We start from the raw sequence: 27,943 nt of genomic DNA, 5'->3' as shown, positions 1-27,943 counted from the left end.
GGGCGGGCCCAGGCGTACTGGGCTGGGGACTGGAGGGCTCTTAGGAAGACGGGCAAGAAGTTCTTTGTCAAGCAACAGATGTTCGGGATAAAATTCTCCCTCTCTTCTCCCAGTTCCGGAGAATGAACGGAGGGAGGGAGGAAGGCGCTGCCCCTCCCCAGCTTCCAGCGGGGCGCCCGAATCCCAGTCCTGGACCCCGTCCCAAGATTTGCTCCTACAGCGAATTCAACCCCACTTACCCAAACTTGGGAGTCTGGTAACAAACACAAGAGACTGGAAAGAAACCAGGGTGGCCGAGGTCCCCTAGAAACAAGGGTCGCAAACCCAAGTGTCGAGGAGGGCCAAGCAAGTGGCTTCAGTATGACGGGGGCCAACTAAACTGAGCAGTCCTGCGCGTTCCAGCTGCCACGAGTGCAAGGCCCCAAACTGGGAGATAGTTCCGCTTCCCAAAAGAAATCAGAATTTCAGATGTCCGATGTTTTCACTTCTGAACGATGGCAACTCATTTTACAAAACACCGAGTGATTTAAACAAATCTTGTCTGTACATTAAATGCAGAGTAATGCTACCAACATTGAGAAGCTCTGCAGAACTTTGTGCAATCATGGAAATGCTCTCCATCTGGGCTGTCCTGTGGTGGTTATTGAGCACTTCGTGTGTAGCTACTGTTACTAAGCCTTTGAAATTTTAATTTAAATTTAGACTTAAATAGCTACATACCGCTAGTGGCTGTCCTATCGGACCAGGTGGGTGTATGGCAATGATTCTGAGTCACAGCCTTTTGAGACTCATTGAAATCCATGGGCCTCCTTCCAGAAAAAGGCACATACAGCTATTGGCAGGAATCGTTGATAAAAGTGTCAGGAAATCTGCCGATCTTCTGAAGCCCTACTGATGAGCCTCAGGTGAAGCATCCCTAGAAAAGTAAAGGTGTGGTTGAAGAGAGGAGAGATCTTTTCCTTTATCTTGTTCAGTCCCCCATCCTGACCATCTAGAAAAGGTCACTGAGCTGCCCCTTGCAACAAGGATACCAGGACATTATCAACATAGATCCAAATACTGTTTTTATGAGGACTTCTTTCGTTCTTTTTTTTTTTTTTTCAAGATTTATTTATTTATTTGACAGAGATCACAAGTAGGCAGAGAGGCAGGCAGAGAGAGAGGGAAGCAGGCTCCCTGCTGAGCAGAGAGCCCAATGCGGGGCTTGATCCCAGGACTCTGGGATCATGACCTGAGCCGAAGGCAGACGCCTAATGACTGAGCCACCCAGGCACCCCTGAAGACGGCTTTCAATCAATGAATAATTCATGTGTGCCCATCATGGCCTAAGCTCTGGATGGGATGCTGAGGATACAATGGAGGACAAGGCAGTCACGGTCCCTGCAGAGCTTCGTGTTTTGTAGACCAGTCAGTAAACTAAGCACCTGCTAAATGACAGGGCTGTGATGGCTACTGGTTTACTGAGTAGCAAATTGGCGTGTCAGGTGCTGAGGGAGGAAGGCATTCGGTGTTATGGGGGTAATCAGTGGGTCAAGACCCAGCTTTGGGGATCCATTGAGGAAGGCCTCCCAAAGAAAGGGACATCTGAAGAGAGACTGAAGGTGAATAAGCTAAGCCAGACAGCAGGGGTGTGGGTATATGTGCAGAGGACAAGGTCATGTGTGACCTGGCACAGAGCGGTGGAGTTTGAGGTCATATTCTTGTGACCCCATACATTCCCAACTCTGCAGTGAGATGTGGGGATATAGTCCTTGGTGCCTCACTAAACCTGAGCTGACTTCTCATGGGGCAGGAAGCATGGTGCTTGAGAACACACATGCTTCCCACAGTCAGTTTAGAGGCTTGACTTTCTAGCAATAGAGAGACATTACATACTCTTAAATACTTTGGGTGTAGAGGAGCTCCCTACTAAAATGCGAGGGCCCTGAGGTGGGTGGCTTTGTCCCTTCAGTACTCATCACACAAGCAGAATGTGAATTGGGTTGGGGGGTGGGAAGAAGCAGTTGGAGGAGGCCCAGAAAAAGATCAAGGCTAAAGAGGAGGAGGATTAGAAATGGACTAGAGAAGTGGGTGGAGTTTGGAGACAGTCTCTGCTTTGCTTATTCACAACTTTGCCACAGGCAGGCCTGGGCCCCTGGGTTTGATCCAGACTCTCAGGACTGAGGGTGGCACATCGTTTGCCCTGTTCTAGTTGGGTTTCTGCCAGATACTAGTAGTTTCCAATAGTTAGACTGTTCCAGAGGTAGTCTTGGCTCCTGTGGGAATTACCAGAGAATTCCACTGCTGTGAATCTGGAAGAGTTTATATAATTTCCCCTGGGATGGCAGACACTTTTTTTGTTTCTTCTGGTGGAAGCTAAAATGTCAAAATACCGGCCCCCCCACCCCCCGTTTATAAAGTACCTTGCTTATTTGGTGTTTAAGTTTCCTTTACCATTTCAAAAATTCCGTTTATTTAAAGTAAAAAATCCAACGGAACAGTTCACTTACATTGAGCCCCACGTCAGGCATCCCAACTTTTAAGACATACACTTGAGAGATAAGCCTACAAAATGTTAACTTTGAAAACCGACAGAGCTCATATCCCAAGCCCCACAAGCCTGTAGGGAGCCCAGGAACCGCTGTTAAAGGCCTGGAGGGTTCAGGCTCATCAGCTTCCGGGCCCAGCTCGGGAATGGTCGATGCACCCAGACTTAACGTGAGGGAGGTTCACCTGTTTATATGAAGGCATCTGTGGGAGCCACAGTATCTCCTGGAAAGGAGCTTTTACACACATGAGGCCCTGATTTTTGCTGCTGTGGCCTAGGGAGTCTCTTCATCACTTGGCTCTGGAGACCAGCTTGCAGTCCCTGTCCTGTTGGACTCTAATAATTGGTGTCACCCAGAAAGGAGCTCATAGTTGTTATCTGGTACCCTGAGTTTTGTGGCGGCTGCCAGGGGTGCCTCTACATTGCCGGGTTCTGGTGGCCAGTAGGACTTATATGCTGGGTGCACAGGATTATAACCAAAGGTGGCAGAGTTCCTAAACAGCTGCCACCCCTGGGGCCCAGCAAGACCCAGGAGCTCAGTCTTTCTAAGAAAGAGACCAGCTGATCATCATCAGGCTGAGACTTGAGGAGCAGACTTCTATTTAAACACGCATCTAGGGACTGACTGCGATCCTCTCCAGAGACGTTGGAAGGCAGGCTCTACCTTTAGGCTCCCTCTCTGCTGCAGTCCAGAGCACCAGTGTCTCCTTGAGGGTACCTGTGTCTGGTGCCCGTTTGGGTGGTTGCTGCCAGGGGTCCCTTTACCTTGCTTGGCTCTGGAGGCCACTGGGACCTATGTTTGTGATCCCACAGGGCTATATGTATTTGCATACTTGTAAAAACTGATGCCTGAGGGTCTGGCTTCTAGTAAGTCTGAATCTGACTGCTGAGATCCTCCTCTTTGGGACACTTCAAGTCTTGGTACATCCTTAACTACAGGGAGCCCTTAAACCTGTAATTGGATGCTTGGACAAGTGCCAAGGATTGAGCAATAAGTTTCATCCCCTACACAAGGCCACTCTTTAAGACTAGGAGAAGGCACATTTTCATCTACTATATAGAAACCAACAGAGAGAGTCAAACAAAACAAAAACAAACAAAAATAAAACAGAGGAATATGTTCCAAAGGGAAGAACAAAATAAAACCTCAGAAAAAGCTTTAGTGAAATGGCGATAAGTAATTTATGCTTATCTTTGATAAAGAATTCAAAGTAATGGCCATAGGGATGCTCACCAAATGAGGGAAGAATGGATGATGACAGTGAGAACTTCAACAAAGAGATGGAAAAATAAGAAAGTACCAAACAGAAGTCACAGAGCTGAAGAATACAATAATGCAACTGAAATATACACCAGCGGGGGATGTGACAGCTGACCATGTGAAGCAGAAGAAAGGATCAGTCAACTCAAAAATGAGTGGAACTCAATCAAACAGAGCAGGAAAAAAAAAAAAAAAAGTGAAAAAGAGTGGAGACCACTTAAGAGACATCAAATGGACTAACATTCTCATCATTGGTCTCCCAGATGGAGGAAAGAGAGAGAAAGGGGACAGAAATCTTAATTGAAGAAATAATGGTTGAAACTTCTTTACTTGGGGTAGGAAATAGATCATGGAGCCCAGAGTGTTCCAGATAAAAGGACTGCAGAGAGACCCACACCAAGACACAATCAAAATATCAGAAGTTAAAGACACAATGACAGTCGAGGCACAAGAGAAAAAAGAAAAAAAGAGTGCTACAAGGGAATCTTCCTAAAATCATCAGACTTTACAGCAGAAATTTTGCAGGCCAGAAGAAAGTGGCATGATATAATCAAAGTACTGAAAGAAGAAAAGCTTCCAAACAAGAATACTCTGCCTAGAAAAGTTATCATTCAGCAGTGAAGGAGAAATAAAGTGTTCTCCAGAAAACAAAAGCTAAAAAAAAAAAAAAAAAAGTAAAATAAGAAACAAAAACAACAACAAAAGCAAAAGCTAAAGGAGTTCACCAACAAACTGGCCTTATGAGAAATGTTAAAGGGCTCTCCTTAAGCTGAAAAGAAAGGGTGCAAAGTAGTAATAAGAACACACATGAAATCGTAAGCCAGCTACTTTACCAGAAACAACCAGGAAAAGACAGCTAAGAAAAGCTCACCTGGGGTCAGAGCATACCTCAAACATGGATCTCAAGAAACTACCCTACAAAAGATTATGAGTTTAATGGGATCAGACTGGGGAGCTGTCTTTGCCCCAGGACATTATCTAAAACCATAGAGTAATTAACTGGCAATTCATGGTGCCTAAAGTTGGTTGCAGCGTAGGGAATTGTCAGAGAGCTCTGCTTAGAGACTCGTTCCAGGGTGACCACGTGCTTGTCCGAGCTATATTGGATTGTATTAGACCAGATGATAACTCAGATAAAGTTGAGTCCACAGGACAAATGAAAAGAACCAGAAATGACAAATACAAGGTAAATATAACAAAAGCTATAAATATATATTTGCTTTATTTTCTTTTCTCAGCTCCTTTAAAAGACATTGAATTATATAAAGTAATAATTATAGCAATGTACTATTGGGTTTGTAACATAGCTATAGATGTAATAGGTGTAAAAATAATAGCACAAGGGGGAGAAGAGAATAGTTGTGGAGAATGGACATTTCTATATCTCATTGTAATTAGGTTTTTATATCTAAAGTAGATTCTAATGAGTTAAGACATACAGCATAAGCCTTAGTGCAAGGACTAAAGAAATAACTAAAAAAATACACAGTGAAAAAAATCACTAAGGAACTGAAAATACAACACTAGAAAACATTCACTTAATGCCAAAGAAAGCAGGAAAGGAAGACTAGAGAGACAAAAAAGGCAGAAGGAAAATGTCACCAGCTGGGAATCTGGCTGAGCACACAGAAACCAAAGGCGACAAAAATGGTCTCTGAAAGAGTAAATATATAAGACCTTTTCTTCTTATTACTTAAAACATTAAAAAATGTAACTGACTTCTCAAGCAAAGACAGTCACATTGTATTGTGGGGTTGATAGCGTGTGCATAAATACCACACATAATGGTAACTGCATGTAGGATATAGGCCATGAGGAGAGAAATGTATGTCCACTGTTTTAAGGTTCTTCTATTACACCTGAAGTGGTGAAATATCACTTGATGGGAGACTATGATATATTAAAGAGTGTGCTGTAAGGTCAATTCCAGTGCGCTAGGAATTAATCTGAGCCATTTTGCTAAAGTTTCTGCATAGTAAAGGCATGACCCCTAGTAAAGGAATGAAACATACCCATTTATAGTATTGCCTTGAACCCTAGGGTCCAAGAAATTTGGGAGCGATTTTTACAACTTTCCAGCATCATTTATTGAGACTACTGGAGGAGTCTATTGCTGTGCAGCAAGAACATGACTATATGACTGGACAAGGTGCCATTTGGGGCTACTTGGTTCTGAAATGTTCTGTACATACAACAGGGGTTCCTGATCCAAGATACACATTTCATTTGGCCATGGCCCTTATAGAAAAGGGAGGCAATAGAGGACTCCTTCTGACATTTCCAGACCCCCCATTGTGAGATAGCCTTTGGTTGTGATGCATATTTTTACTTTAACGCTGTTATGTATGTATTATAATGTTTTATACCTTTTCCTTTAGCTTTGTAAGTATGGCCATTTTGAGTCCCACAAGTCTTAATTTTTAGCAATTGACTCATCAACTTCCATACTCTAAACCCTAAAGCAACACAAAACTACCAAAGCAAAGAGTTAAATGAGCCAACAAAGTTTGTAGAATGGAGTCATAAAGAGTAATAATCAGCTAATCCCAAAGCAGGCTGATAAAAGAGGAAAAAAAAAAAAAAAAAAAGAACCCAGAACAGAGGAGACAAAAAGAAACAAATAGAAAGATGATAGACTCAAACATCATCATGTTAATGGTCATATTAAAGATAATTTGTATAAAAACTGCAGTCTAAAATACAGAGATTGTCAAATTGTGTAAAAAAACAATACCCACGTATATGCTGCCTACAGGAAATGCATCTTAAATGTAAAGGCACAAATGGGTTAAAAGGATAGAAAAATAGACCACACTGACACTAACCAAGAGAATGTTGGAGTGACTATATTTATATCAGATAAATTATATGTCAGAGCAAAGAATATTGCCAAGAGTAAAGAAGGTCATTTCACAATCACATAGGGGTCACTTAATCAAACAATTCTAACAATAACAAATGAGTATAACAAATGTTCATGCACATAATAGCAAAACTTTAAAATAAATGGAGAAGAAAAAACAACAAAGAGAAATAGACAAATACACAATTATAGCCAGAGATTTTTAGAAAATGCTCCCTCCATAGCTAATGGAACTAATAGCAGATCAGCAGAAATATAGTAGACTTGAACACCTCTAGCAATGCTTGCCCAGACTGACGTCTTGAAAAAACCTCCACCCAGCAACAGCGAGATACACATTGTTCTCAAGTGTACTGAATTTACCAAGATAGAACATTTTGTGGCTCATAAAACAAGTCTCAGTAAGTTTAAATGGATTCAAGTAATATAAAGTGTATCCTTCAGGTGGAGGAACCTGTTACTACCAACTGTTGGATTTCATGGTCAAAGCCAAACTGGCCAATGAAAGGGCTAACCTTGGGCAACAAAAACCTAGCCTGTCTCACGACTTCTAGTTTCAGCTTCAACAAACAAAGAGCTTAGAGGTTGTCACTCCTGACTTTAAAACAAGGAAAAAAGCTGAACAAACTGGGAACCAGTGACTTTTCTTGATCCCATCAGAAAACTGAGATTGCAGGACAAACCAGCATGCTCCAATCTGGACAGATAGGTGATCACAGAGCACCGAGCGCCAAGGTCAGCTTACCTGCAGCAGAAGCTGCTGGAACCCCTAACTGATAGGAACACTCAGATGGCAATTTTGATAAGTTGCTGGAGGCAATGTGTGGACTACAGGGAGAATGAGACTGTCCTGAGTGCTGACGTCATGAGGTCAGGGGTCAGGCTTTTATAGGTTTCGCCTCCAGGAGCCCCACTAGGTTCTCATGGGGAAGGGTCAAGAGAAAAATCACCTTCTGTCTCTGGCAGGTAGAAGGGGGAAAGCAGCCATTCTGAACCCAGTAACCATAAGTAACCATGATGCCCAGAGTGTTCTTCATTACAAAACCCTAGTCTCCAGTGAAAAAGACTTTCCAGAGCCTCGTCTCCCCTGGGGGAAGGGCACTTTGTGGTCTCCATCCCTCCAGTTAATGATGACTGTGTCAGGAAGGGTAGATTGAAGCTTTTGTTCTCAGGTTTGGTAGAGGGATCAAAAAAGCATGTTCTGCTACTGCACTCCTTAGTGAGTCTCGAAAGAAGCGATATTTCCAAGTTTCCTGCACCCAATGCTGTAGAACAATTATGCAAGCAACATGTGTTTTTACAGAATAACTGTAAATGCAGATAAATAAAAAATGAAAAACACCCCAAATTCTACCACCCACCCAATTTTACCACGTCAGCATCTTGTTGTATATCAGACCTGACACTTTCATTTGCAGGTGCAGACATGTATGTTTTATGAAAATGGTGTCCTATTCTATACAATGTTTTGTATTCCTTTGGAAATGTATCCATCTATTGTGAGCATTTCAAGTCAGTATACATCTATACAACGTTCCTAATAGCTGCGTGATATCCTACCATCCTTTGATTGTTGGATCTACTGCAATTGCTTCAGAGAGCCATGGACACAATAATGCTATGTAGCAGCCACAAAATTGCAGTGGCACACAAGAATAATCATTTGTTCAGTTTACAAGATTGCAGGCGTTCAGCTGATCCCGGCTCACTCACACCTTGGCAGTCAGCTGCCTGTCGGCTAAGCAGCCCTCATTTTGACTTGTTCCTGTGTCTGGACAGGCTGGCCACTGGCTTCTTTAGGGAGGCTCACCGTTGGGACAACCGGGGTAATTCTGTCCTGTTCCAGGTGAGTGATCCTCCAGGAGGCTAGCCCCGGCATGTTCTCATGGCTATTCAGAGGAGCCACAGCCAAGAGGAAATGGGCAAGCACTTTCGTAAGCCTCTGATTGTGGCATATTTGCTCTCATCCTGGTGGCCAAAGCGAACCACGGGGCCAACTGCACAGAGTAGAAGGGCTCAGCACAATTATGGACAAATGGTGTGGATCCAGGAAAGGATGAAGAATTGGGAACTTTTTTTTTTTTTTTACGGTAAATTCTTATACAAGTATATTGAGTGTCATGTGTGAAATATAAGAAACAGCACAGAGGATTGTAGGGGAAGGGAGAGAAAACGGAACTGCAAGTCATCAGAGAGGGAGACAAAACACGAGAGGCTCTTAACTACGGGAAACAAACTGAGGGTTGCTGGAGGGGAGGAGGGTAGAGGGCGGCATAATTGGGTGATGGACATTAAGGAGGCCATACGATGTGATGAGCACTGGGTGTTACACGCAACTGACAAATTAATGGAACACGACATCTAAACTAATGGTGTACTATATGTAGGTTAATTGAATTTAAGTAAAAAATAAAATATACTTGCTGCTTAAAAAAACCAAAACCAAAAACAAATGTCTTTGAGTGTTAGCTTATTATTCTGTGGAACAAACCCCTACAAGTAGAATTGCTAGGTATATCCTTTTCTGAAGACTCTGAAGTAAAACTACCAGCTTGCTCTCCAGAAGAGGCATGCGGCTTTCCATTCCCATTAATGGCAAGTGACAGTGCAGATTTCTCTATGACTATGATGTATAGAAAAATTGTGCAAACTATGGACGTTCTAGGGGTCTGTGGTTAAATTGTATGATGTGCCCCCAAAGGTTCACAAACATAAACCAGGAAAAATAAGGTCTTCTCGGGAGTTGCAGGATAGGTATCCCAGTGTGGTCCTTTGGAAATGCACGCCCTATTCCTTCCTTAAGAAGGATTGGAAAATCTTGAAACGAACGAACAAAAAGAAACACCCACAAACAACAGCAACAACAACAACAGAAGTATTGGAAAGACTCTAGACAATGTGGAGGGACAAAGAGAGTCAACATAGTTCCTGGTTTTCATGGAACCAGGTTCCATGAAATCTTGGTTCACCCAGTTGTCTTGGTTTACCAATTAAGCAAACTCCCCTTTCACTCGCAGAAGATTTCCATTTTGGGCTACAGATTTTACAATGCCCAGGGAAAAGTCACCTTAACAAAAATCATTCCCTTTGATTTCAAGCTCCTTCCTTCATACAGTCCACGATGTTTTAAGTTCTGTGTTTTGGTGGTTTTGTTATGTGTCAGACATTGTCTTAGGCACTGATGATCCAGTAGTGAACAAAATCAGACATAGTCCCTGCTTTCGGTCTGAAATGTTTCAGGGGAGAACTAGTGATGGTTTAATCACAGAAATCAATGCAGAAGTGCAGCAGTGGCGAAGGTTACAAGGGAGAAGTGCACGATTCTAAGAGCATTTATGTAACAGGAAGATTTGATCTTCTTGCAGAAGGCAGGGACGAATCCAAGGGGAAGTAATGCTTTAGCTGAGATCGGAAGGATACTTTGAATTTACCCAGTGGGAAGGATCAAGTGAGAGCATGTAAGAAGACTGACAAAAAGGAAGCAGGTACAGACAAGGATGTGAAAGACATTTCCTGTAGCCGCAGTGGAGAGGATCAGGGGAACTTGGAGTGAGATCAGAATGGAGACCCCACCCAGCATCCCCTACACCTCTGTTCCTCCCAACAGAATCCCCATTTTGTTCAGGAATGCAGACAACCCCCAACACAGTGCTCTGCCTTTGGGGACACTAACTTCACTCCCAGTGTAAAGGGGTCACTCCCTTAGACTTGTGCCCTGATTCTTGCAACTGAGAAGAGAAGGAAAGTTTCCCGTGGACTTCCAAGGAAAGCTACCTTGCTCCTAAGAGTGAGTCAAAAGAAAAGATGGTCCTTAATTGTTCCTCTGAGTTTTGTCAAATCTAGATGGGAAGTGGGGGACAGCTGCAGTCGTCTTCTCCTCCTGAAGATGGAGCTGGCTCCAAGGATGGTGGAGTGGACACATGAGAACCTTTCCCCTTGATAAAGGCTGAGGTGCCGAATCAACGTTCCCCGAAGGCCACTCTACCGCAGGACTTCCGGTTACGTGGGGTGTGTAATTCCTGAAATCTCTTATTGTTCAATTGAGATTGAGTTCAAGTCTCTTACTTGTGGTCATAATGTCATAGCAAGAAACAAGAGACCATGTCTCTTCTTGATTTTGGAGGTTATGTTAAGAATTGTTTTTTCTCTGCCTTTATCCCAAGATCGATTAGAAGTCATTAGAGAATTTTGAGCAGAGTGCATGATCCAAAGGTTACTTTTGCTGCTGCACGAAGAAATTCTAAAGAGGCAGGAGTAGATGCGAGGAGACCAATTAGCAGGCCTTTCGCTTGGGTAGAAAATACAGAGGATCTTTCTCAGCCCTACACAGTTTGGGAAGCTGCAGAATGAAGATCATTTAATTCAGTTTTTAAAAAGATTTTATTTATTTGTTAGAGAGGCAGTGTGCATGAGCAGGGTGAGGAGCAGACAGAGGGACAAGATGGAGAAGAAGGAGCCCAACGAGGGACTCAGTCCCAGCACCCTGGGATAATGACCTGAGCCGAAGGCAGATGCTTAACCAACTGAGCCACCTAGGTATCCCTGAAATTCAATTTTGATGTTGCTATTTTTAAGAATATCTCAGGGGATCATAAAAGATGCCTATGCAGAATGGCCTCCTCTCAAGGGCCAGCATTTTCAATGAACTCTGCACTGGCTTGCGTTGCCCTGGATCTCACCCTCTTCAAGGGAGAGCCCTAGAGGTGACATTTGTGAATGGTAGTCTGGATAGTAGGTGGTGATAATGGAGATAGAGGTGGGGAAGATGGGGCAGAAATATTCTAGAAATAATGTTTTGGTGAAAGGATGAATAGAGCCAATAAAGAAGAGAGAGACAGAGACAGACAGACATTGAGGATGAGCCTCAGGTTTCTGTGCAAAAAGAGGAAATGGGGGTTCCATTAGATGATATAGAAAATGCTGGAAGAGGTCCCCCAGTTGGGGGCAGAGGTCCATTCAGAGTTCAGCTGGACATACTAAGTTGGATGTACTTTCGGATATTCAAGGGGAAGTTTCAAGAAGGTGGAGGATGGTGCTCAGAGGATAGATGGGGTTGGAGTAGTTAACATTCTCATCATGCACATTTTAGGAATTAGTAAAAACTGTGGACAATGAAATGGCTTTGGGAGAGAAGAGACTTAGAAGAGAAGAGGCTTAGGGCCGGGCCTGGAGGACAAGGGCAGAGGAAGATGAGGCATGCAAAGACCATGGAGAGACTTTTGTCAGAGAGGCAGAAAGAGAATAGAAATGTGATGTGTTATGGGAACAAGAGAATAAAGTATTTCAAAAAATAGATAGTTCACAACGGTTCTGATAACTGTTGAAAAGTCAAAGAAGTATGACAACTAGTCTCCCAAGATGGTCCCCCAATGAGTGATGCCTCCTGAAATTCATACCTTTGTGTGGTGTCCTTCACATTGAATGAGGGGTGGCCCAGTTCAACCGATAAACTGCACGGAAGGGGCACTATGTGATTTTTGAGGTTAAGTCATGTGAATCCTTACAGTGTCCACCTTGGTCTCTTGAAAGGCTTGTTCAGAAGAAGGCCAGTCATGACTTCATGTAAGAAGTCATTTTGCTCTTAGACCATCATGTTGTGAAGAAGCCCAAACTAACTGTGAAAATGACTCATGGAAGGAGACGGGAGAGAGAGAGAGAGAGAGAGAGACACCAAGCAGAGAGAGAAATACTGGCCAGACCCCAGTTAATCTAGCTGTTCTAGCCTGGGAATCAGCCATATCAGGAAAGAAGCCATCTTGAACGTGAAGATGACTCCAGCCCTTGGAGAGACCCCAAGTGAGAACTGCCTAGCTGTTCTCAGTCAATCCACAAGATTGGGAAAGATAATAATAAATTCTTATTTTAAGCTCCTAAGTTTTATACTGGAACAAAATAGGAATTGAAAAAAAAAAAAGTCTCTGATTTGGTGGTATAGAGGTCATTACTGTTTCTAGGAGCAACAAGGGCAGAAACCAGATCTGAGTGGGATAAAAAGTGGGTAGATGCTAAAAAAAGTTAAACAAGTGAACGAGATGCTTTTGGTAAATGTTTAACTGTGGATGGGGAGGAGATAGAAAAGTTTATAGTTAGAAGAGGATATGATATAAAAGAGAGTTTTTCTAAAAGTGGTCTCTATTGTGTCATGTTTAAAAACTCTAACCTCTGAAGTACTTTTACTAAAAATAAGACTGAACCCAAATCTAATGAAATCTTTTGATGTAATTACCAGTTTACCAGAAATGTGATGTATACAGACACAAGTTATCAACACTGTAAGGATATGATCAACCAAATCAAGAATTTGAGATAATCTTTGTAATAAATGGCCCAAGAAATAAATGTTTAGAAAAAAATAAAGGCAAGGAGACTGCTACAGGATAAAAACAACTTGAAACACAACAATGAGATACAATATGGGCATCCTGACTGAATCCTGATTTTGAACAACCCAACTTCCAAAGACATCTTGTGACACTTGGGAAAATGGAATATGGACTGGATATTAGATGATATTAAGGGATCACTGTCCATTATCTAGCTATGATAATGGATGGATGTAATGTTTTTTGAAATTTCTTTTCATCTGGAGTTGCATCTTGATACCTAAGATTGACTCTAAAATATGTTCATAAACTCGTGACAGTTGCTGAGGCTGGGTGATGGCTAAGTGGAAGTTCCTTACACTAGTTTCTCTGCTCTTGAGTACATTTGAACACTTCTATAATCACAAGTGTTAAAAACTCTACTGAATCATATTCGTCATTCTATTGAGGATTTATGGACAACATAGGATAGGTCGTTATTGATGCAATTATTCTCCAAGCAGGATATGGGAGACAACCACCATCCTAATTTTTTACTCTAGTGATGCTCTACAATGGGAAAAGAAAGCCAAAGGGAAGGGTTCAGTTAAGAGAAGGTGACTAAAAACACAGGAGAGAGGAGGTGTATGAAAGTGTAAGGTTCTGAGAAGGAGGGGAAGGTGGGATTCACCAGACTCAAGGTGAAGGATGGGGCCAGTGGAGACAGGTGTGTGTGTTTGTGTTTGAGTGTGTGTGTGCGTGTGCATGTGTGTGTGTGTGTGTGTGTGTGTGTGTGTTGATTTCTAGAGGAGGAGAGAATTTTCATTGAGTAGCCTCTAAATCCTTGGAGAATTAGGCATTGAGGTCCAATGCTATAAGGTCGTGGGGCTGGTAATTAGGAAATTATAATTTCCAGAGAATAGAAGAGATTCGACAATGTTATTGAGGTGTGTGAAGAGTGAGTTTCCTGGGGACACAGAATAGAATTGCAAGGCGCAGTAGAATTGCAAGGATGATTAGAATAAAGCAATGGCTCAGACACCCTAAGTTGGAGAAGGGCAATGGACGGAGAATGCCAATATCCTGGGAGAAAAATGAAGCCTTGCTAGTCTGACTCCACAAAAATAGTGTTGAAGCATGAACCCACCTTCTGAGATTTGGGCTCAGGAAGCACAGACTAGAGACCACGTATTAATGCAAATGTAGGTAGTTCTTGGACCATGATTGGAGAAACACCACCCTAGTGGCTGGAAAGGGAGCGAAGCCCGCTTGGGGCCAGAGGTGTGTCATGTGCCAATGGGGCAGCCTGGTGGACAGACGACAGAACCTGGGTCTGCTGGTTGTTTCACGTAGCTCTGTAGCTTTCTTGGCCCGAGGGATTTCAATTTGTCCAGGGGGCTGCCCTTCGCAGAGTTCTGAGAGGGGATCAAACATAGGGATGGGCACTGTTCAAAGTTACCCTGCCTGTGTTTGCCCCAGGGGCTTCTCATCTGTGGACCACGCAGCTACTGGGGGTCTTGTTTGCTGGGTTTGGGTTTTTTGTTTTGTTTTTTTTTTTTTTGCAACTTTTGATTCTAGAAATAAAAATGGGCTTTCAGAATCAACTAACCAGCCAACCAACACTGTCGAAGCTGGCACTTTTGGGCTAATTGTCTTCCTTTTCATTTAGACTTATTTCCCACAGAGTGTGAGGTAACACTTTCACGTAAATCTTGGTAATTCCCAGGCATAAAGCAATTGCCTTCATTTCCCAGCGGGACATACTAAAGTGGGTTCATTTGTGGTAAGATCGGGAATAGCAGTTTTTACAGTTTAGGTCCTATTTAAAAAAAAAAAAAAAAACCTGCCCCCCCCCCATCATAATCCACTCATGCTTTAAAAACGCATCTCAAAAATCAAAAGGACTCTGAATGTCTGGAATGTGCCAGGAAGCTGTGTTAAGACACATCTGATTAGCCAATTTATTTATTATCTAGACAAACTTACCTCTCATTTCTCCTCTTTCATAACTTCCTTAACCACAGACCCTGTGAGTAGCCTGGATGTCAAAGAATTAAGCCTGTCTTGAATGAACAGAAGTAACAGGAGTACGGAGGGAATTTCTTTCTCTTTTCCTGGTCTCCACCGTGATTCTCTGATTTGAATCTGCAGTGGCAGAAAAGAAAGGAGAGGCGAGGTGGGTGCTCTGGGGAGGGAGCATAGCCTGAATAAAGACTAGAGGCCAACAGGTCAAGGGGCCCCAGTCTGGACAGCTTGGCTGAAGCAGTATAGATCGAAGGCGGCTTGGTGTGGGGGAGCTGGATTAGAGAGCCGGAGCGGAGGGGCTTTGAGTGGTGCCTGGGGAAATCCTGAGCCATTTAAATGAGCCATTTAAATCTGACAGACAAATTGGTGTTTTAAGAAGATTTACCAGGCAGTGATGTGCAGGATGAGGGTTGGGGGGGGGGGGCAACAGGAGGAGGAGGTTACAGAGGTAGGAGGAGAAGAAAGCTAGGAGAAGAAGGATTCTGCTTTGACTTAGCAAAGAGTGAGCACCTACTGTGTACCTTATCTTGTGCTGGGCACCACAGTCAAGCATTCTTTCTCTCAGTGCGCAGAACCAGCGTCTGCCCTTCTGTCCAAGCCAGGACCTAGCATCCTTTGGCATACCTTCCTCTCTTTCCCCACGGAGCAGTCATCAGGCTGTCCTGTCCATGCTGTGCTCCTGCAGGTCTGCTCTCCCTCCTCCCCACTCCCTTTCTCCTGCTTCTGCACCTGAGCCCCTCTCCCGGCCTTCAGGTCTCCCTGCCTCCAGCCTCCCCTTTAACTCCTCTGCCTGGCAGCTGTTGTGGGTGGGGATAGCCTTCCGAAACAGTCAGGCCACCTCCTCCAACAGAAACCCTTCTGTGGCCTCCCCATTGCCTTCAAGGTTAAGTCCAAACCCTGTAGCAGAACCAGGAGACCCTTGACTGGGTCCTGCTTAGCTCTCCTTCCTTCCCAGGGCTCCTGCCTCCCCTCCTGGAATCTCAGGATGTGGCCATGCAAAGATGCTTCCAGTACCTTTTGTCTTCCTTGCAGTAATAATAGCTTCCATTCTACCCCCATCCCCCCTGACTTGTTCTTCAACAATTCATTGAGAGATCCCTTGCTTCCAGAAGCTCTTTCTGGCCCCCAGGTGCCTCCTGGGTGCTTTTAAAGAAGTGTCTCTGGCTATTCTAGGGCTTACCACAGTGTGCAGTCACTGGCTTCCTTTGCTCTGCATGGGAGCAAGAGGGCGGGGGCGACACCTTCCTCCTTGCCCAGCACCGTCTTGATGCATAAGGGGCTCTTGGTAAACTTGTCATCAAATGGAAATAGATGAATTTATAGGAACCTAGGTGGCAGGAAGCAGAGGGCATTGGTCCCATTTTACAGATAAATAAATCGAGGCTCACAGAGTGTTTTAATAATTTGTCAAAGGCGTCTCAGCCTAGCCTAGAACGCACTTCGGGGTGGCTGAGTTCTTACCTAGGGCTTTTTCCTCTCCCTTGCAGGCACAGAACGGAAATCATCAAAGAAAAGCATCCCATCTAGTGCCTTCGATTCTGGCTGATCATTGGGAAAGCCTCCGGGGGGGCCACTGGGGGAATGAGTATGACAACAGATGAAGAGTCTTTGATAGATTAGTAAGGGATTTCATAAGCTGGAGTATTATTAGCTTTGGAGATTGCAAAAGGCTAGGAGTCCAAATGAACAATTTTCCAACATAATTTGAACATTTATTTCACTGAAGTTATTATTCACAGCACAAATCCTCCCCGTTTTCTGAAAGTCGAAGGATACGGTTGCATGTGTTTGTTGCTGTTTTTATTTTATTTATTTCCTCTCACTCCAATAAATGCTCTTTGCCTATGGTTTTTTTTTTTCTTTTTTCTTTTTTCTTTCTTTTTTTTTTTGATTGGGAGAACTGCTGTGCAGAATGATAGATATTGTTCATTTAACCCTAGCATTTACTTTCCCCCTAAACGAGAGCTCTGTTCGTGATTGATCAGACTTCTCCCCCATTTAGCGCCCATGTAAAACATTGCGAAAGATCGGGTCTGCAGCTCGGATAGCATTTTTGCAGCAATCTGTTCAAGCCGCAGCAGACACGCCGGCTACCACGGGGGCTCTTAATGAAACGTCGGGGGATATTAGGGGTTTATGGCCTGGAAAACAGTACAAATCAAAACGCGATGCTTCCTGTTTATCTGTTTAGAACATTTTTATTTTCTAAACCTAGCCATGTTCATCTTTTTCTTCCAGCATTTGGGTTTGGTTCTTTACATATTGATTTTCCCGTTGGCTGGCACGCTCCGATGGCGTTGGAGCACTCAGGTGTGCTCTCTGTATGAGCGCTGGCCGGGTATCAGCAACAGAGGCAGCCTCTGTCTTAGACCCCTCAACACAAGGGCCGGGAGAAACTACAGCTCACTGATTAAAAAAAAAAAAAAAAGATTGCTACACGTCTCTCTCCCCTTTGGGGTCTCCCCTTGGGCCAGCAGGGTTGACCTTTTGTATAAATATTTACATACAAATCTCACCGCAAAAGTAGCACTCTCTTCTTAAATTTTATAAGGAAATGCAGTAGGGTCCCAGCAGGACAAAGTCCATCACAGATGGTTCTCCCAAGGGTCGGGCATTTTTCCTGTGAAGGACCAGATATAAATATCATGGCTTTGTGGGTTGCAAGGTCTCTGCCACAGCTGACCACACAGAGCACCTTAGTGATGAGTGATGGGCGTGGCGAAGTTCCATTCTGGTAAGACCGTCTTTACACAAAGAGACAGGGACGGGGGTTTTTGGCTTGTGGGCCAAAGTTTGCTAACCCTTGGTTTAAATGAAAAGACTTTAAGGGACCATGTACAGGTCCTTATATGGACAAGATCCTATATGGACAGGATCAAAGGAACACAAAAAAAAGGGCACTGGTACCCAGAGATACAGCAGTGGGAGGCTGACCAGGCAAGAAGAGAAATGACTGGCATCCTGGTGAGAATGGGGGCCTGAGAGACACTAGGGCAGGGAGGGAGCAGGGAAGAAATACCCCCATCCCTCAGATCACGTACCTGTGCCTCTCACTGTCTGATCCAGTCAGGGCCCACCCAGCAAGCGGCCTGGGGATGAAGTCCCTACAGGGCAGCATTTGAGAAGGGAGAACAGATCAGGAAAGAGGCAGGCACTGGGAGAGGGAGAATGAGCAGCATGGGTGATGTCTCTTTGGGGACTAACTTCTTAGCACCCACTCCTTTTGGGATTAAAAGTAAGCTTGGCTGGCCACATTCCTTGACCCTGACTATATTCTAGAGAACTAAGCCTCCCCCTACTGCACCCGCAGCTCCAGGTTCCGCATGCCCCTGGTTACAGTGAGAGGGTCAGGGATAAGCGCACGATCTAACTCAGGCTAATGAGACCCAGGCAGAGAACTTTTGTTTGTCTGAACTGTTGGGAAAGATAAGCTTTCTTTTTTTCTGGTGGATCCAAGACTAGAACTTTGGCAGTCAACCGACCATGTGGTGAGGCCATCACAAGGGAGAGCCTGTGCCCAGTAATCATGGGGGAAAGCAGAGTGTCAAGGGGTGGGGGAAAAGCTGAGTCCTATTTTAGTCACTGAGCCTGATCAAGCTATTCCTGACACAAACCCTCCATTCTTAGTTGGGTGAGCCAATTCACTCACCTCTCATCAAGACCCGTTTTCTGCTTCTAGCTTGGCTAAGAGAGGATTGATCTCTGGAACCAAGGCCTGCCTCCCCACCACTATGTGGACTTCACGTGAGGCACGTCTCAACGCCAAAGCATGCAAGCAACAATGATTCTCCTGTGTGCATGAATGTTTTTGCGTGTGCCGGCGGTTGCATTCCAGTAATGGCGTTTGTTGCTCGCGTGTATTTTTCTCAGACACGAAAATCTTTTCTGAATATCTGCATGGCACGGGCCTCATAAGTCACACAGACAGCAACCTCCTAGGTAATTACATAGGTATCTGGATAACCATAGCAACCCAGCAGTTCTGAGATGTCACAGGGATCGCTGCGGCTCATACACAGCTCGCCCGGCTCCACGTTTTGCATGTTTTCCACGACTTCTTCTTTGCTTGAAAAGAGCTCTTCTGACCAGGTAGCCCCTCCCATTGGTTAGGACTTTCCAAAGTTATGAATTTTACAGACCTGAAAGATGTCCCAAACAGAGAACCGACAAAGTTGCCCACTTAATCTTGCTTGGTTGAGAACGTGTCACAAAAGAGATAAAGCAAACAAAGGCCATCTACTCTTACCATCATTTCATAAATGAAAGGACATTTTCACATGTCTGAAAGGAGAGACTAAAAGAGGAGCCCTTAAACAGAGAGCACAAACACATGGCACCGTTGGTGGGAACGCCAACTGGTGCAGCCACCATGGAAAACAATATGGAGGTTCCTCAAACAATTAAAAATAGGACTAGCATATGATCCAACAATTCCACCACAGGGTAATTTACCCAAAGGAAACAAAAACACTATTTAAAAAGATACGTGCATTCCTATCTTTACTGCAGCGTTATTTACAATAGGCAAGATAGGGAAGCAACCCCATGTTCATTCACAGAGGAATGATAAGGAAGCTGCAGCATATAACAGGGGAATAATACACAGCCATAAAGAAGTTGAGGTTTGGGGGCACCTGGGTGGCTCAGTTGTTAAGCATCTGCCTTCAGCTTCAGTTCTGGGATAGCCCCACATTGGGCTCCCTGCTCGGCGCGAAGCCTGCTTCTCCCTCTCCTACTCTCCCTGCTTGTGTTCCCTTTCTCGCTCTTTCTCTCTATCAAATAAATAAATAAAATCTTTTTAAAAAAATGAGGTTTTTCCATTGACAACAGCATGGATGGACCTAGAGTGCATTATGTTAAGTGAAATAAGTCAGACCGAGAAGGACAAATACCATATGCTCTCACTCATTAAAAGATTTTTTAAAATAATAAATAAACACAAAAGAAAAAACAGAATCGGACCTTTTTTATTTATTTTTTAAAGATTTTATTTATTTATTTGACAGAGAGAGAGAGCTCACAAGTAGGCAGAGAGGCAGGCAAAGAGAGAGGAGGAAGTATGCTCCCTGCTGAGCAGAGAGCCCGTTGTGGGGCTCGGTCCCAGCACCCTGGGATCACGACCTAAGCCAAAGGCAGAAGCTTTAATCCACTGAGCCATCCAGGTGCCCCAAAATTGGACCCTTTAAATACAGAGAACAAACTGGTGGATGCCAAAGGGAAGGGGTTTGGGGGATGAGCAAAGTGGGTGAAGGGGAGTGGCAGACGCAGGCTTCGAGTTCAGAATGAGCAAGTGTCAGTAATAAAAGGAGCAGCTAAGGGACAGAGTCGATGGCATTGTAATAGGGCTGTGTGGGGAGCACAGTGTCGTGTTTAGAGAAGTCAAATCCCTTGGTTGTGCACCTGGAACTAAGGTGACATCATGTGTCAACTCTATTCAAATAAAAATTTCTTTAAAGCATGATTAAGGGGATGCTGCCTCTGGAAGGACCCTTGTGCCTGACCAGGCCCCTGGATGAAGGGTAAAGAGGCCTTCAATCCAGTCCTCACTCGGCCAAACCATGGGCCCCGCATGTGCTGTGTCTACTTGGATGAGGGGACACTTTTTTCCTTACACAAAGGGGCCTCCTACTTGCCAAGTTGTGTGCCAACCAGGTTGTGTCTGCCCAGAAAAGGCAACTTTTTCTAATCTTCACAAAACACTTCTGGAGCCAGCAGTGGCCCTGCACTATATTGTTCTACCTGAAAACATTTCACTGGAGGGGTGCTGGGGTGGCTCCGTGGTTAAGCGTCTGCCTTGGGCTCAGTTCATGATGCTGGGGTCCTGGGATTGAGTCCCACATTGGGGTCCCTACTCCGTGGGGAGTCTGCTTCTCCTTCCGCCTGCTGTTCCTTCTGACTGGTGACTCATGCGTTCTCTCTCTCTCAAATAAAAGAAACCCTAAAAGATAAATAAATGAAACATTTTCCTGGGACCTGCGCTCTGATCAGCACCTGGCCCCTAGGAGGTGCTCAACAAATGTGTTCAGCGAAGGGCCACCGACCACCCCAGAGAGGGCCATTGGAGGTCTGCGGGTTGACCTTCGCTGCCCGCCTACAGGAATCACACACAGCACAGACCATTTTCTCCTGCTCCTGGTGTCCAGCTGGACAGGGATGGAGAGGAGGCTGGGAGAAGCACCTGCTGTCTTCTCAGGCCCTTGAGAGGACCAGGAGAAAAGCTGCTCTGTGCTGGGTGAGGCACTGCGTCCTCTGTACGTCACCACACGAAGCACATTTACAGCTCAGGGAACTGAGTCTTTGGGTTTCCATAACCCGCCGCAGGTGACCCCGAGGCAAAGCGAAATTCTGACTGCAGAGTCCGATCACTAGGATTTGCGTGGCATTACACGAGGGCCCTACCCTCAAGAAGGACTACACGGATGCAGGGACATCTGTCTGATGAGGAAATGGCCCCGCAGGGTGCTGGTAGCCAGCTTCCCCATCTCCCTTCTTAGCACCGCCGGCGCAATACCCGCACTGTCCCAGCTTGTGTCTGGGGTCGTCCACACAGACTCCTAGAGGCTACGTTAGTTCCTAGGGCTGTGATCACAAACTGCCATTTATGACTTAAACTCTTGGCTTAAAATAACGGAAATGTACTCTCTCGCAGCTCTGGAGCCAGAAGTCCGACAGCAGTTTCAGTGGACAGAAAGCAGGTGCAGGCAGGGCTCTATGCCTTCCAGAGGCTCTGGGGGAAAATTTGCTCCCTCCGTCTCCCAGCTCCTGGATCTCCGTTCTTTGGCTCACGGCCCCTCCCTTCATGTTCAAAGCCCGCGGGAGGGTGGATTCAGATCCCACTGCTTCCACTATCACTTCACCAGCTGCCTCCTGTGTGTGGGCATCAGCTCCTGCCTCTCTCTAGTCCGGATGCTTGTGACAGCATTCAAGGCCCACCCAGCTAATCCAGGATAATCTTCTCATGACAAAATTCTTCATTCAGACAAACCTGCAAAACTTTTCCCACATAAGGTAATATTCCCAAGTTCCAAAGGTATTTTTGAATGGCCATCTTTCAGCCCATTATAGAGGGTGAGTGATTTGCCCCAGGTCCCATAACAAATGTGGGGCTCAAACCCAGGCAGACTCTCTCCAGAGCATACCTGTCTCCCCACCCCCACCCCATCCTGCCGAACTGCCAACAGCCCAAACCAGTGCTGACATTAGGGAAAGCAATGACTTGAGAAGCAGACATGGCTGGTTTGCGTAAAGTTGTTAAATTGCCTTCGATATTTTTGAAAGTAAAACAGGATGGAAGAGGGTTCCTCTTTTTGTTAAAACATTAATTTAACCAGCTTGCCCCTCTTCGCAGCTAGGCTAAGTCTCTGATTTCATGAAGTAACTAGGAGGAAACACTGGTTTGTTTGTTGTTTGTATCTCTGTCATTAGACTTGGAATTTATGAACACATTTGAAATATCTCCTTAAAAGCCAGAGAAGGGGAGGCGCCTGGGTGGCTCAGTGGGTTAAGCATGGACTCAGGTCATGATCCCAGGGTCCTGAGATGGAGCCCCACGTTGGGTTCTCTGCTCAGCGGGAATCCAGCTTCTCCCTCTCCCTCTGCCTGCTGCTCTGCCTATTCATGCTCTGTCAAATAAATAAAATCTTTTTAAAAAATTTAAAAAGGAAAAGAGAACGGGAAGGGAAAATGGTATTAAAGAGAGGTAACGATAAATTCCCAAGGAACTTGTTTTCTTCCCAGCCGCATTTTTATTCCTAACTGCAACAGTGGAGTCTGGTGTTAAATAAGAGACCTTAAAACTTCTGAGTGCCAATGTTGGACAGAGCTGTCCGGTGATCTGGTCAATGCTTGGCTAGTCTAGAAACTCCCCTTCATCAGACACGTCTCTTTTCCTTTGTTCGCAAGCCACAGAGCTGAGTAAGAGTGACAGATGGAATGTTGTCTGAATGGAATAAAGATCCTTGTCTTAGAAGAAAAGAGAACAGAAGAACAATTCATACCTAACATTTACTATGCACTTATATGTGCCTAATATATTATATATTAATTTTCTTTTATCCCACTTTACAGATGAGGGAACTAAGACCTAGGAAGGTGAAGTAATTTGCCTACAATGAAATTTCTAGAGGCACCTGAGTGGCTCAGTTGGTTAAGCATCCAACTCTTGGTTTTGGCTTAGGTCATGATCTCAGAGTTGTGAGATTGAGTCCCACATCGGGCCTGGTGCTGAGCATGGAGCCTGCTTGGGATTCTTTCTCTGGCCCTCTGACCCACATGCACACATTCTCTCTCTCTAAAAAAATTAAAACTAAAACATTTTTTAAAAAATATTTTCTTTAGGGCGCCTGGGTGGCTCAGTGGGTTAAGCCGCTGCTTTCAGCTCAGTTCATGATCTCAGGGTCCTGGGATCGAGTCCCACATCCGGCTCTCTGCTCAGCAGGGAGCCTGCTTCCCCCTCTCTCTCTGCCTGCCTCTCTGCCTACTTGTGATCTCCCTCTGTCAAATAAATAAATAAAATCTTTAAAAAATATTTTTTCTTTAATTAAATAAATGAAATTTCTGGGGACACCTGGGTGGCTCAGTGGGTTAAGCCTCTGCCTTTGGCTCAGGTCATGATCTCAGGGTCCTGGGATCAAGTCCCGCATTGGGCTCTCTGCTTAGCAGGGAGCCTGCTTCCTCCTCTCTCTCTGCCTGCCTCTCTGCCTACTTGTGATCTCTGTCAAATAAATAAATAAAATCTTTTTAAAAAAATGAAATTTCTGGTAGACAATGAAGCAAGAACTTGAACCTAGGTCTGTCTGTCTCCCAAAGCCATCCCCTACTACATGACTGATTTTAGAAGGCTCAGGTTTTCTCATTCTTTCCCCATCTGGCCTTAAGTGTAGAGGTTAAGGGCCTGGGCTCTGGAGGCAGAGCACAGGGGTTCAAACCCTGGTTCTAGCACCCCAGGCTCTGTAACTTTAGCCAAATAACTCAAACTTTCTTCTGCATGGCTTTCTGATTTCTGGGATGTTGACATTCATAGCACTGACCTTGTGTAATTCTTGTAAAAATCCAATAGATTAATACAAATAATATGTTTGAAGCAATAACTGGACATAATAAGTGAACTGTTATTATGGGAACATCCAAGAACTTCAGCAAGAGAGTCAATTTACCAGCAGCCCCTCACTAAAAGCCACTGACCTCAAGCCAGAATCAAGTGCAACTACTGGATAATTAACAGGGCAAATTCCTCCTCTTGTTTAAAAAAAAAAAAAAAAATGTCCGCGAGGCGCCTGGGTGAGTTAGTGGGTTAAAGCCTCTGCCTTTGGCTCAGGTCATGATCTCAGGGTCCTGGGATCGAGTCCCGCATCAGGCTCTCTGCTCAGCAGGGAGCCTGCTTCCCTTCTTCTCTCTCTGCCTGCCTCTCCGCCTACTTGTGATCTCTCTCTGCCAAATGGATAAATAAAACCTTTTTAAAAAAATGTCCAATATAAATAAGTAAATGAAAAACCCAGAAGCCTGGAAGAACAGAATAATAGACTAATTAAGATAAAATGTGTTTTTGTTTTCCTTTATCTCCTTACAGACTTCAGCTGAGTAACACTGTCCCTTAGCAACTCTGACTGGTTTTCAAGAAAGAAGGGTCTCATCTTACCCCATTGCTGTGGATGCACATGGAGACAGTTTCCCGGGTTTCAGCATGATCAGATGTCCATGCCACAAGAGCTGGGGCTCGTTCATTCCCCCACCCAGGGCCCGGAAAGCAGACCTTGACAACCACACTGCAAACCTGTGCATTGAGACATTCCAGAAACTAGGTGTTATAAAACTGCTGTGTGCCTAGCCCTGTGCTATCAGGGAGGCAGAGGGCATACGAGGCATTGCCCCAAACTCCGGGAGCTTCCAGGTAACTTGTAGAGTCAATCATCACCATGGAAGTCAGACAAAAACTTGAGCTCCAAGGATTAGCCCAGGGATGGAGACGAAGCAGCCCTATGGGTCATTGTTGGCTGCAGAAGTATGAATATGTGCTGAGGAGGTGGGATGTGAGCTTGACCTTTGAAGAATAGTTGGAGTTTGGATAAAGCAAGAGAAAAAGAGGGGCTTCTGGGTGGTTCAGCCGGTTAAGCACATCTGCCTTTGGCTCAGGTTATGATCCCAGGATCCTGGGATCGAGCCCCACATCAGGCTCTCTGCTCAGCGGGGAGCCTGCTTCTCCCTCTCCCTCTGCCCGCCTCACCTGTCAGTGAAAGGTGACCACAGATGCCTCTAGCTGCCTGGCTCCCCCTCCACCCCTTTCTCTAGCTCCGAAGAGACACAGGTTATTTTGGGCTCCCCTACACCTCACAGCCGCCTGGGTGAGGGTCTGGGCTGCAGACCTGCAGGAGATCCTCATCCGGCATCTTGGTCCATGTAAAGGAGGGCTGGAAGCATCAATAGAAAATGTATTGGCGAGTTCTGATGTTGTGAAGTGAGTGGAAGATTATTTAGATAAACGGATTAATCTGATTGAAATGGTTCCCAGAAGTAAATGTCAATGAACCAGACGTAATAATTTCTTGCTCATGAAGTAGTGTTAGTATGCATATGATCTGAAGTTTATGTTAAAGTACGAGCACGAGATTGCCTCTTGGGCCGTGGATGGTGTAAACAGGGGATTGGGCCACCGCGAATGGGAACTGTTTGTGTCAAATCTGGTTAGCTCAGGCAGGGTGATGGGCCAGAGTCGAGGGTCCTAGAGTGTAGTTGTTGAATCATAAACAATAAGTCAAGGCCAGAAATGTATCTTTTGTGTGAAAATTAACGTAATGTATCTTTTGTGTGGAAATTAACGTCGGCTCTCTGTAAACATCTGCTAAGCAAATTCCGAGTGGCCTCTCTGTACTAGAGGTTTTGCTTCAGTGCGTCAGGAGAACAAGAGCTGCCTTCAGAGGGAACAATTGCCCTCTTAGAGTGTGTGTGGGGGATCTTAGGAGAGAGAGAGAGAGAGAGAGAGACCCAGTCACGTGTGCATGTTCTCCGAGTTAGGTTGCTGTTACAAAGTGTGCTCCAATTGAGTTCTGTGATGAGCTAACAAAAAATGGAGAACAGGCTGAGTTAAAGTTAAAAGACGTTTCTTCACTGCAGAACTTCTCAGAGCCTCCAACTTGTTAATGTCAATGTCATTGTCCAGAAAGGGCTATTACAGTATGCGGCAGTCACAGCTTCCCAAACTTTTATGACCACAGAACTCAGAGAGATGGATGATAGATAATAGATCGATAGAGGGGTGGAGGGGTAGAGGGATGCAGGGGTGGGTGATATGGGCAGAGGTAGCATTTCGCAGGCCTATTTGTAAATGAGGAAGAGAAGTAACGGAAACTGTATGTATACCTGTGACTAGATAAACCAACGTCCTTTGATGTGAGGTAGTGCTATGTAAATTAAATCAGCTAATTAGATTAAGATGCTTTTGGATGCAGGGAACAGACTTCCATTTAAAGGGGCCTTAAACAATATTATGTAAGCAATCTGGAGGCCAGGTGACTTCAGAAGGAGTTAATTCTTAAGCAGCTCTACAGTAGCGGTAGTGTTATGAATTCACACTTTTTTTGTTTTCTGCTCTGCCTTCCTCAGCACAAAGACCATGTCTTCCTTCTGATTGCAAGATGTTGCTGTAGTTCCTGGCACCAGCAGATGCAATCCTCCAGAGTTGGAAAGAGCCATTTCCTCCAGGGCGGCTCCTTTTTTTAGGAGAGAAACTCTTTTGCAGTAATCCCGCACCCCATCCCCCAAACTCTCCTTTAGGTCCACATGACGAGATGGGGTTTGCTGGTCTGTGCCCTGAATGAGAAGCTGAGGAAGGGAGTATTGGCATTTTAAGTCTTTATAGTGGGAGGTGGGTCCTACCAGCAAGGGGAGTGGGATGTCTCAGCCAAGAATGTCTATTATGTAATTGTGTGATCTTAGTATTTTAGTCTGTGTTCTCCAGAGTAACAGAATATAATAATACTATGCATGCACGCACGCGCGTGCACACACACACACACACACACACACACACTTCAAGGAGACACTGAGTTAAAGAAATCTGTATATGACTATGAAGAGACTTATTACCAGGAAATGGCTCATGTGATTACAGAGGCTGAGAAGTCCCAAGGTCTGCAGTTGCAAGCTAGAGACGAAGGAGAGCCAATGCTATAGTTCCAGACTGAGTCCAAAGGCAGGAGAAGACCGGTGTCTGACTTGAGACACTCAGAAAAAGAACTCTCTTATTCTACTTTTATTCTTTTATTCTGTTCAGCCTTTCAATGGCTTGGAGGAGGTCCACTCACATCAGCAGAAGGCAATCTGCCTTCCTTGGTCTACTGACTCAAATGTTAATCTCATCCAAGAATACCATCACAGCCACACCCAGAATAATGTTTAACCAGATATCTGGGTGCCTCATGGCCCAGTCAAGTTGACCCATAAAATTAACCATCACCTTTAGGTAAGCAACCTCTTCAAGCCTTAGTTACTTCCTTCATAAAATAAGATATCTGATTGGATTGCTGTGAGAATTACACAAAATAACATATTTAAAGTACATGGCATGGGATCTAGCACACAATTCACTCTTAATACAGATTTTTAGAGCACAAAATTGGACTCCTTATAATAGTAGCCACCCCATTTTCATTGATTCTTTCTCTTATGTTCATATGAGGCCACCTGTTAGTCCCTTACAAATGCTGAGTTAGTTAAGGACCCCTGGGATATCCCATATAGACTTAAAAATTAGTACATCTTCTGTAAATTGCCTCACAGCCATGATATTTCTTTTCTACGCTGGCTCTTGCAGATGTCAATTTCCTGCAAAGTCCCTTGTGCTAAGGAGGCTGTTGTCCATGCCAACAAGGCATCTCTCCCCATGCTGAACAGTGCCCTTGAGCTCTCCGGAGCTGGGTTCTGAGCAGAAGTCAGTGAAAAGCTCTCTCAGCTGCATAGAGTCTTCTGTG

General features: G+C 44.7%; 3 long non-coding RNA genes across 3 annotated transcripts; 2 read left to right on the top strand and 1 right to left on the bottom strand.

The window, feature by feature from the left end:
- The first annotated feature begins 66 nt into the window (after positions 1–66).
- LOC309841353 lies at positions 67–16,825 on the top strand. Its single transcript, XR_014299079.1, has 4 exons — positions 67–8,657; positions 8,904–10,659; positions 14,978–15,129; positions 16,466–16,825. It is a non-coding gene; the product is annotated as an uncharacterized lncRNA (long non-coding RNA).
- Positions 16,826–17,156: 331 nt separating this feature from the next.
- LOC309841352 lies at positions 17,157–25,651 on the bottom strand. Its single transcript, XR_014299078.1, has 5 exons — positions 25,340–25,651; positions 24,616–24,750; positions 18,020–18,082; positions 17,495–17,598; positions 17,157–17,384 (listed from the first exon to the last, which is right to left on the bottom strand). It is a non-coding gene; the product is annotated as an uncharacterized lncRNA (long non-coding RNA).
- LOC309841355 lies at positions 17,593–26,895 on the top strand. Its single transcript, XR_014299081.1, has 4 exons — positions 17,593–17,942; positions 21,628–21,986; positions 24,547–24,867; positions 26,577–26,895. It is a non-coding gene; the product is annotated as an uncharacterized lncRNA (long non-coding RNA).
- Positions 26,896–27,943: the final 1,048 nt, after the last annotated feature.

The sequence above is a fragment of the Mustela nivalis genome, assembly GCF_964662115.1.
Source record: "Mustela nivalis genome assembly, chromosome: 9".
NCBI lineage: Eukaryota > Metazoa > Chordata > Mammalia > Carnivora > Mustelidae > Mustela > Mustela nivalis.
This window is presented reverse-complemented; position numbering and strand designations above follow the sequence as displayed.